Raw genomic sequence first — 11,149 nt, forward strand, 5'->3', positions numbered from 1 at the left:
GTACTGCACACAGTCCTGGTCACATTATTGCAAAAGGGGTGGAGTATAAAAGCAGGGAAGTCTTGCTACAGCTATATACTGCGTGCAGTTTTTGTTTCCATAATTACAAAAGGATATACTTGCTTAGGAGGCAGTTCAGAGAAGGTTCACTAGGTTGATTCCGGGGATGAGGGGGTTGACTTATGAGGAAAGGTTGGGTAGGTTGGGTCGCTACTCATTGGAATTCAGAAGAATGAGAGGTGATCTTATCGAAACATATAAGATTATGAGGGGGCTTGACAAGGTGGATACAGAGAGGATGTTTCCACTGATGGGGGAGACTAGAACTAGAGGGCATGATCTTAGAATAAGGGGCCACCCATTTAAAGCAGATGAGGAGAAATTTCTTCTGAAGGTTGTAAATCTGTGGAATTCGCTGCCTCAGAGAACTGTGGAAGCTGGGACATTGAATAAATTTAAGACCGAAATAGACAGTTTCTTAAACGATAAGGGGTTATAGGGAGCGGGCGGGGAAGTGGAGCTGAGTCCATGATCAGATCAGCCACGATCTTATTGAATGGCGGAGCAGGTTCAAGGGGCCATCTGTTCTACTCCTGTTCCTATTTCTTATGTTCTTATTACAGGAAGGATGTGATTGCACCAGAGAGGGTACAGAGGAGATTTATGAGAATGTTGCGAGGACTCGAGAATGTTAGCTATGAGGAAAGATTGGAAAGGCTGGGGTTGCTTTTTTTGAAACAGAGGAGGCTCAGGGGAGACTTGACTGAAGTGCATAAAAATGAGGGGCCTGGATAGGGCGGACCTATTTCCCTTAGCAGAGGGGTCAATAACCAGGGGGAATAGATTTAAAGTAGTTGGTAGAAGGATTAGAGGGGAGATCAGGGGGAAAAAAATCACCCAGAGGGTGGTGGGGGTCTGGAACTCACTGCCTGAAAGAGTGGTAGAGGCAGAATCCCTCACCACATTTAAAAAGTACTTGGATGTGCACTTGAAGTGCCGTAACCTACAGGGCTACGGACCAAGTGCTGGAAAGTGGGATTAGGCTGGATAGCTCTTTTTTGACCGCCATGGACACGATGGGCCGAATATCCTCCTTCTGTGTCATAATGTTCTACGATTCTATGGACTTTGGGAAGGAATAGGATGGTGCTGAGCTCTGGTATAAGCAGCTGCAACACTCTGTGTCCGTCTCACACGTAAGGAATGGAGAAATGGTCAAGGTTACCAGCCCGCTGTCAGCTCCCTTCCGATAAGGTAAAGCTCGGTCCCTTCAGGAGCAGAGGAGTGAACATTGTGGGGAAAATGTCACTCCCTTCTTCACGGGTGATGAGCACTCTCTTTCCAAACTCTCTGGATTTATTTACAATGTCATATAAACGTCAGGCTGAACGACATTTCACATAAATCCTCTTTGGAATTGTTTCTAAATAAATGATTTCAAATAGCAATCTTTTCCGCTGTCCTTTTGGGCTCGTTATTTAAACACAGGGGATTCCAGACTATTTCTTCTGGCCAAATCACACTTTACCTACCGCACCGAGCCTGTTTATATAGAAAGCCACCCCAGGGGCTTCTGCGTCGCTCCATTTACCTCCACTATTATAAGCTTGCTGTTTTTGGACTGTTCACAAACGGTCCCATTGGAAAATCTTGGCCAAAATACAGCTGCTGCAACACAGCCGCTACAAACAAACATCTCACTGGTTGATGTCACTGGCGGTCACTTGGGTCCCATTCTCCCATCGTGCACAGATCACCAACAGAGAACCCCTTGTAAGGGCTTTTTTCCTCAATAATTGAAACAAACTTAAATTGTAAGTGTGTAATATTCCCAATAATTAAGAATAACCTATCAGGTCATTATCTCATTGCTATTTGTGGGAGCTTGATGTGCACAAATTGGCTGCCACGTTTCCTATATTTTTTGGGGGGAGGTGGTTTCATAATACTCCTGTGAAGCACCTTGGGACATTTCACTACGTTAAGGGTGCTATTTTAATACAAGTTGTTATATTACAACAGTGACTGGACTTCAAAAAAATCTTCATTGGCTGTAAAGTGGTTTGGAATGTCCTGAGGTCATGGAAGGCACTGTTTAAATGCAAGTCTTTCTATACAAGACAGTTTTTGTTGGTGGACACTCCTGCCATAGAATGCCCTGTGCAGCAAGCAAGACACGTGATCAGGGGCATGTTAAACACACGGTCCCGTACCCAGAGACTCCTGCCAGAGTTGGAGCTCCCTCCCCAAGGGCGGTGGGCCATGTACCAATAGAAAGCCCCACCTCTTGCAACCTGAGCGAGCTCAGGCTCCCCTATCCCATTGGAACAAGGAGCTGCCCATTAACCCCTGCAATTCCCAGCACCAGAGAGCAGCAGGCCAGCCTTCTCCACAGGTGCTCAGATGGATGGATGGGGAGGGGCGATGTGCGAAGGGGCCCCAGTGTTCTTGGTGCTCAGGGTTCCAATATTCTTAAATAGGTTCAGCCCATAATTACCAATGTGGCAAGGTCCTGGTCTGAATGGTGCTGCTGTGGAGAAACCAGACAGTCAAGAGGCTGGGTATTCTGCGGCGTGTGTCTCACCTCCTGACTCCTCAAAGCCTTTACACCATCTACAAGGTGCAAGTCGGGAGTGTAATGGAATACTCTCTACTTGCCTGGATGAGTGCAGCTCCAACAGCACTCAAGAAGGTCGACACTATCCAGGACAAAGCAGCCTACTTGATTGGCATCCCATCCACCACCTTAAACATTCACTCACTCCATCACCGACCCACCGTGGCTGCAGTGTGTACCATGTATAAGTTGCACTGCAGCAACTCGCCATGGCTTGTTTGGTAACACCTCTACCACCGAGAAGGACAAGGGCAGCAGTCACATGGGAACCTGGAAGTTCCCCTCTGAGTCACATACCATCCTGATTTGGAAATAAATTGCCGTTCCTTCATCATCAGTGGGTCAAAATCTTGGAACTCCCTCCCTAACAGCAATGTGGGAGTACCTTCACCACATGGACTGCAGCGGTTCAAGAAGGTGGCTCACCACCACCTTCTCGAGTGCAATTAGGGATGGGTAATAAATGCTGGTCTTGCCAACGATGCCCACGTCCGGCATTGGTTCACCCAACAGTTTGAGACTTCGGGTCCTAATCACGGACTGGGTAGGTGTGCAGGACGGGGAAAAAGAAAGTTAAGGAATGCACATGAGATACATTTTTTACAAACACAACCAGCTATTCTGATAAGCAGGAGTTAAACTGGATCAGCGTGGCTTCCTGTAATTTTATTAAAGAAACCCAGGCTACAGATAAGGCCAAGAGGACAAACATAGAAAATAGGTGCAGAAGTAGGCCATTCGGACCTTCGAGCCTGCCATTCAATAAGATCATGGCTGATCATTCACCTCAGTACCCCTTTCCTGCTTTCTCTCCATACTCCTTGATCCCTTTAGCCGTAAGGGCCATATCTAACTCCCTCTTGAATATATCCAACGAACTGGCATCAACAACTGTGCAGTAGTGAATTCCACAGGTTAACAACTCTCTGAGTGAAGAAGTTTCTCCTGATCTTGGTCCTAAATGGCCGACCCCTTATCCTTAGACTGTGTCCCCTGGTTCTGAACTTCCCAACATCGGGAACATTCTTCCTGCATCTAACCTGTCCAGTCCTGTCAGAATTTTATATGTTTCTATGAGATCCCCTCTCATCCTTCTAAACTCCAGTCAATACAGGCCCAGTCGATCCAGTCTGTCCTTATATATCAGTCCTGCCATCACGGGAATCAGGCTGGTGAACCTTTGCTGCACTCCCTCAATAGCAAGAACGTCCTTCCTCAGATTAGGAAACCAAAACTGAACACAATATTCCAGGAGAGGCCTCACCAAGGCCCTGTACAAAAACACAGAAGAAAAGAAAGAACAGACCCAAAGTATAAACATTGTAACTGAACCAACTACATGGAGCAGACAGGTGATGCTTCCATCCCTGGTCTGTGTTAAATTAGTCCACCTCAACTGGGGGTTGCAGTAGAGGTTTGGCAATTGACCATCATGCCTCTGGGCTAAAGCAGGTTGTGGGTGAGGGGTGGCGGGGGAGACTTGCCCAGGGTTCCTACTCCTGATGACAGTCTAGTGACTTCTGCTCGAAGTGGATGTCGAAAGAGGACAGGATTCCTCCCATAACTGCATGGCCCGCTGTCACTTTTAAGCTCACATATGAAGAAAAGCCACTTGGATGATCATCTGCAAGGTGACTGATGTCTGTGGAGCCATTTCTCAGCAAGGAGCCTTCGACAGGGGAGAAAAACAGATGATTAAAATAAAAAATATAATGATTAAAAATAATCTATTTTTTGATAGTGGAATTGTGATATATTTCAAGAAAAGAATCACACCCCCTCCCCAACCAGGTGAGTTGGGTTTTACACTAGCTCTACAACTTGAGTTCAGTGTTAGTGACCACTCCTGTAAGCAGACCTTGATTTCTTATGTACCATCATCTGCCTTTAACTGCACAATATCTTGATGAATGTAGCAAGACGAGGGATTGGACACTGAATCCCTTTGCCAATGTACTTAGTCACATGACACCATGGACCCTCATCATCTGTGGTCGGTGGTTGATTAGACACTTTCAGACTGTAAACCTGACATTAAACAGCACTCTATACACGCTGCATATTTAGGGTAATTTACCAACTATACTGATCTCAAAATGTCAAAACAGTAAGGACTATCTCTATCCCGTGATAAATAATTGATCCTCACTCATTTCTTATGAGGCAAAATGCTACCATGGAGCTAGATTTAGTTCAGTCTATCTGATGTTTTAAAATTGACTCAATAAAATCATGACATTTTTAAAGACGCAGTCAGAGGCTCCTGGCCACTCAATGGACTACGAAGAACATTGGCTCTGCTCCCTCCCATTTAGCTGTCAATCAAGGCACTGTCCCAGGAAAGCTCCAGGATATTGATCGCAGAGGATACTTGTCCCGATCCACTCTGGTTGATGTATGATGGCTGGTAATTTAACGTGATGTCCAGTTATCTATCAAGGACACCATTCAATACATTGACACCAATGGCCCTGCATTCAATTGGCATTCGTATATATTGAACTCCCTTTTGTTGTATGGGAAACAAGCCTGAAATGCATATTAATGATATGGCTTGCCAGACCATAATGCATATTCCTGCAACTTTCAAAAACATGGATGCCATGACTCATGAGGAAAAAGCTGAAAATAATGTTAACAAAGGCAAAAATGCTTCAGTTTGGTCCCATCAGTCTCACTCTTGACAGGAACCCGCACTATGAACAGATAACTCAGCACAGATCAGATCTGGGATTTGTCTAATTGAGTATCACATCCAGCAATGCATTTACTCTCAGGGAAGCAAAAAGTATTTTGTTGAATTAGCTACCTGTGATACTTCTCACTGTTGACACAGCTCCCTTGAGAAGTAGGGTTGCCGTGGTGACATTAAAATGGCAACCCTCTCTTTGATGTTTAGGTTAACCGCAATGAATTAAGGAATCTTTGACAGATTTGTGTGAAACTTATAGAATCACAGAATACAGAAGGAGGCCATTCGATCCATCGTGTCCGTGCCGGCCAAAAAAGCACTACCCAGCCTAATCCCACTTTCCAGCTCTTGGTCCGTAGCCCTGTAAGTTCTGACACTTCTCCTCAACTCCCCTCTAATCCTTAATATCTCAAAGTTGACACTTCCATGAAATTCAATACAGCTGCCAACTCCACATTAGTTTTTAGATTCACCTCAGCAACAACGAACCATCTGGCAGACTTGAACAAATGTTACTGTGTAAGGTTAACGTGTTGAGTGGCTTCATATTGATTCAAGGGGGGGAAAAACTCAAGGAAATAATTCCAGCATAAATTTAAATGCCTGCCACCATCAAACTTCGACTTTTAAATGATGCAGTTTAGAACCTGGAGCAATCTTTCTTGAATTTGCATAAAAATGTAATAATTGCACAGACATTACTGCGTCAAATTGTTGAAAGTTCCCAAAATTCTCCACCACTGGGGGGTTCCTCGCCTCATATCTGTTGTCGACTAATTGGTAGATATTGGTTGCTATTGTTAGTCAACAACTCCGTTATTGTTGGATCTTGTGCGACCAGGATGGTGGAAGGTGAACTAGCAGTTGCTATATATGAACGAACAATGACAGTCAGCAAAAGACCCTCTGGTCCACCCAGCCTGTCCCACACACTTTGTATTACCTTGTGTATCACAATATATACCTTCCTCACCCCACCCAAAACCATGTGATCTCCTGGAAGAGGTGAAAAAACAGATTAAAAACCCAGGCTGACTTGGGGGGGGGGAGAAAATCTGGGAAATTCTTCTCCGACTCCCTTAGGCGATCAAAACTAGTCCAAGAGATCACTCTGGCCCTGATGATTCCTTGCAGTACTTACCATTTTGTAAAAGGTGATCTCCGTCCCAGCCAGAAACAGGTCCAGCTGTCACTCGAAAGAGTTCAGTAAATCTGCGTCCACCACACAAGCCAGTGTTTTTTTCCTTCCTCTCAATAAATCAAGTGAGGTACAAGGTGCAACTGAAAAACAAAGATTACTCTCTTAATCAGTACAGAAACTAATGTAGTGGTAATGTGACTGGACCAGCAATCCAGAGACCTGAACTAATAATCTGAAGACATGAGTTCAACTCCCACCATGGCAGCTGGGGAATTTAAATTCAGTCAATTAAATAAATCTAGAATTAAAAAGCTAGTGTCAGTAATGGTGACCATGCAACTACCGGATTGTTGTAAAAAAAAATATCTGGTTCACTAATGTCCTTTAGGGAAGGAAATCGGCCGTCCTTGCCCGGTCTGGCTTATATGTGACTCCAGACCCTCAGCAATGTGGTTGACTCTTAACTGTTCTCGGAAATTGGCTAGCGAGCCACTCAAAGGGAATTTGGGATGGGCAATAAATGCTGCCCTTGTGACGCCCACATCCTGTGAACGAATAAATAAAAATTCTACAAGTACCTGAATTTTCACAAATCTATCCATAATATATACTTTCCCACGTATCAATCCTTGTTTGCGTGTTCTGAGAGACTGGGGTCCCATTAACCTGGGACAAGACATTGGTTAACATTCACTAGAAATGGTGTTGTAAAACCAGCCCAATAAAATTATTGGAACACAGTTTTGTTTATCATCAATAGCAAAGTCATTTGCATCACAAACTGTAACTGGTGTCTTCTTTATATTATCGTCACCAGCAACTTTTTTAAACATTTCTTCCCCAAACCACAGCAATGATTTTAGGCTTGGAGTGGAATGATACTTCAGCAAGGATTTCCTGACTGTGGAGCAGTCAGTTGTCAACATTTTATTTGGCTTTGCTTTTTTTCTCCATGAGGCGTGTTCTCCCTGGGCTTCAAACAGTGTCACACGTGGTCTATCACTGCTACAAGTACAGCACATCTTCAGGAACTGTCCCAGTGATCATTGGTGGCTGTATTGCAGCTCAAAATAATAATGCGAGATACAAACAAGCATGATGCCAATGAATCACTGTTTAAAACAATAAAAGCAATATCACACAGGTGTAAGATTCGTATGACTAAATGGCCATCTATAACATATTAAAATCCTTGTGCGTGTCACACTTGGTATACTGCAGCACTGGTTATTCTCATCTCCTCCAGGATGATGCTGCAATCTTACTCAGCCTGTCCACACAAACATGGCTAAAAGACAGATCGCTTTTGACTAAACACGAGCAACAACTTGGCAAATTCACTCGCAAAAAAAATGCACAAGTGCTAGAAATGTTGAAATAAACACAGAAAATGCCCGAAATACATTAGCAGGACAGTTTGCATCTGGCAAAAGACAAGTTAAAGTTTCAGGTTTGGGCCTTTATTGAAACAAACGCTACTGAGTTACATGGAGGATAATGCCCAAATTAGCATGACATTCCTCGTTCAGATACTCTTGTGCATTGCTGACGCTTTCCATTTGTATTTATATTAAGTGATATGCGTGTCATTTATTAATTACACTGTAGATACACAATGCTGTATCATAGAAATTTACAGAAGGAGGCCATTTCGGCCCATCGTGTTCGCGCCAGCTGACAAAGAGCTATCCAGCCTAATCCCACTTTCCAGCTCTTGGTCCGTAGCCCTGTAGATTACGGCATTTCAAGTGCATATCCAAGTACTTTTTAAATGTGGTGAGGGTTTCTGCCTCTACCACCCTTTCAGACAGTGAGTTCCAGACCCCCACCACCCTCTGGGTGAAGACATTTTCCCCTCACATCCCCTCTAAACCTCCTACAAATTACTTTAAATCTATGCCCCCTGGTTGTTGACCCCTCTGCTCAGGGAAATAGGTCCTTCCTATCCACTCTATCTAAGAACATAAGAATTAGGAACAGGAGTAGGCCATCTAGCCCCTCGAGCCTGCTCCACCATTCAACAAGATCATGGCTGATCTGGCCGTGGACTCAACTCCACCTACCTGCCCGCTCCCCGTAACCTTTAATTCCCTTATTGGTTAAAAATGTATCTATCTGTGACTTGAATACATTCAATGAGTTAGCCTCAACTGCTTCCTTGGGCAGAGAATTCCACAGATCCACAACCCTCTGGGAGAAGAAATTCCTTCTCAACTCAGTTTTAAATTGGCTCCCCCGAATTTTGAGGCTGTGCCCCCTAGTTCTAGTCTCCCCGACCAGTGGAAACAATCTCTCTGCCTCTATCTTGTCTATCCCTTTCATTATTTTAAATGTTTCTATAAGATCACCCCTCATCCTTCTGAACTCCAACGAGTAAAGACCCAGTCTACTCAATCTATCATCATAAGGTAACCCCCTCATCTCCGGAATCAGCCCAGTGAATCATCTCTGTACCCCCTCCAAAGCCAGTATATCCTTCCTTAATTAAGGTGACCAAAACTGCACGCAGTACTCCAGGTGCGGCCTCACCAATACCCTATACAGTTGCAGCAGGACCTCCCTGCTTTTGTACTCCATCCCTCTCGCAATGAAGGCCAACATTCCATTCGCCTTCCTGATTACCTGTTGCACCTGCAAACTAACTTTTTGGGATTCATGCACAAGGACCCCCAGGTACCTCTGCACCTCAGCATGTTTAATTTCTCCCCATTCAAATAATATTCCCTTTTACTGTTTTTTTTCCCCAAGGTGGATGACCTCACACTTTCCGACATTGTATTCCATCTGCCAAACCTTAGCCCATTTGCTTAGCCTATCCAAATCTCTTTGCAGCCACTCTCTGTCCTCTACATAACCCGCTTTCCCACTAATCTTTGTGTCATCTGCAAATTTTGTTACACTACACTCTGTCCCCTCTTCCAGGTCATCTATGTATATTGTAAACAGTTGTGGTCCCAGCACCGATCCCTGTGGCACACCACTAACCACCGATTTCCAACCTGAAAAGGACCCATTTCTCCCGACTCTCTGCTTTCTGTTCGCCAGCCAATTCTCTATCCATGCTAATACATTTCCTCTGACTCTGCGTACCTCTATCTTCTGCAGTAACCTTTTGTGTGGCACCTTATCGAATGCCTTTTGGAAATCCAAATACACCACATCCATCGTTACACCTCTATCCACCATGCTCCTTATATCCTCAAAGAATTCCAGTAAATTAGTTAAACATGATTTCCCCTTCATGAATCCATGCTGCGTCTGCTTGATTGCACTATTCCTATCTAGATGTCCCGCTATTTCTTCTTAATGATGGTTTCAAGCATTTTCCCCACTACAGATGTTAAACTAACCGGCCTATAGTTACCTGCCTTTTGTCTGCCCCCTTTTTTAAACAGAGGCGTTACATTAGCTGCTTTCCAATCCGCTGGTACCTCCCCAGAGTTCAGAGAATTTTGGTAGATTATAACGAATGCATCTGCTATAACTTCCGCCATCTCTTTTAATACCCCGGGATGCATTTCATCAGGAACAGGGGACTTGTCTACCTTGAGTCCCATTAGCCTGTCCAGCACTACCCCCCTAGTGATAGTGATTGTCTCAAGGTCCTTCCTTCCCACATTCTTGTGACTAGCAATTTTTGGCATGATTTTTGTGTCTTCCACTGTGAAGACCGAAGCAAAATTATTAAATCCCCCTTCTCATCTTCTTAGGGACCAACATTTACTTTAGTAACTCTTTTCAGTTTTATATATCTGTAAAAGCTTTTAATATCTGTTTTTATGTTTTGCGCAAGTTTACCTTCATAATCTATCTTTCCTTTCTTTATTGCTTTCTTAGTCATTCTTTGCTGTTGTTTAAAATTTTCCCAATCTACTAGCTTCCCACTAACCTTGGCCACCTTATACGCATTGGTCTTTAATTTGATACTCTCCTTTATTTCCTTGGTTATCCACGGCTGGTTATCCCTTCTCTTACCGCCCTTCTTTTTCACTGGAATATATTTTTGTTGCGCAATATGAAAGAGCTCCTTAAAAGTCCTCCACTGTTCCTCAATTGTGCCACCATTTAGTCTGTGTTTCCAGTCTACTTTAGCCAACTCTGCCCTCATCCCACTGTAGTCCCCTTTGTTTAAGCATAGTACATTCGTTTCTGACACAACTTCCTCACCCTCTATCTGTATTACAAATTCAACCATACTGTGATCACTCATTCCGAGAGGATCTTTTACTAGGAGATCGTTTATTTTTCCTGTCTCATTACACAGGACCAGATCTAAGATAGCTTGCTCCCTTGTAGCTTCTGTAACATACTGTTCTAAGAACCAATCCTTAATGCATTCTATGAATTCCTCCTCCAGGCTACCCCGTGCGATTTGATTTGACCAATCGATATGTAGGTTAAAATCCCCCATGACTACTGCCGTTCCTTTTTCACATGCCTCCATTATTCCCTTGATTATTGCCCGCCCCACCGTGAAGTTATTATTTGGGGGCCTATAAACTACGCCCACCAGTGACTTTTTCCCCTTACTATCTCTAATCTCCACCCACAATGATTCAACATTTTGTTCATTAGACCAATATCATCTCTCACAACTGCCCTGATATCATCCTTTATTAACAGAGCTACCCCACCTCCTTTCCCTTCTTGTCTATCTTTCCAAATCATCAGATACCCCCTCATAATTTTATACACCTCA

This window comes from Pristiophorus japonicus, chromosome 13 (genome assembly GCF_044704955.1).
Source record: "Pristiophorus japonicus isolate sPriJap1 chromosome 13, sPriJap1.hap1, whole genome shotgun sequence".
In the NCBI taxonomy this organism is placed as follows: Eukaryota; Metazoa; Chordata; class Chondrichthyes; family Pristiophoridae; genus Pristiophorus; species Pristiophorus japonicus.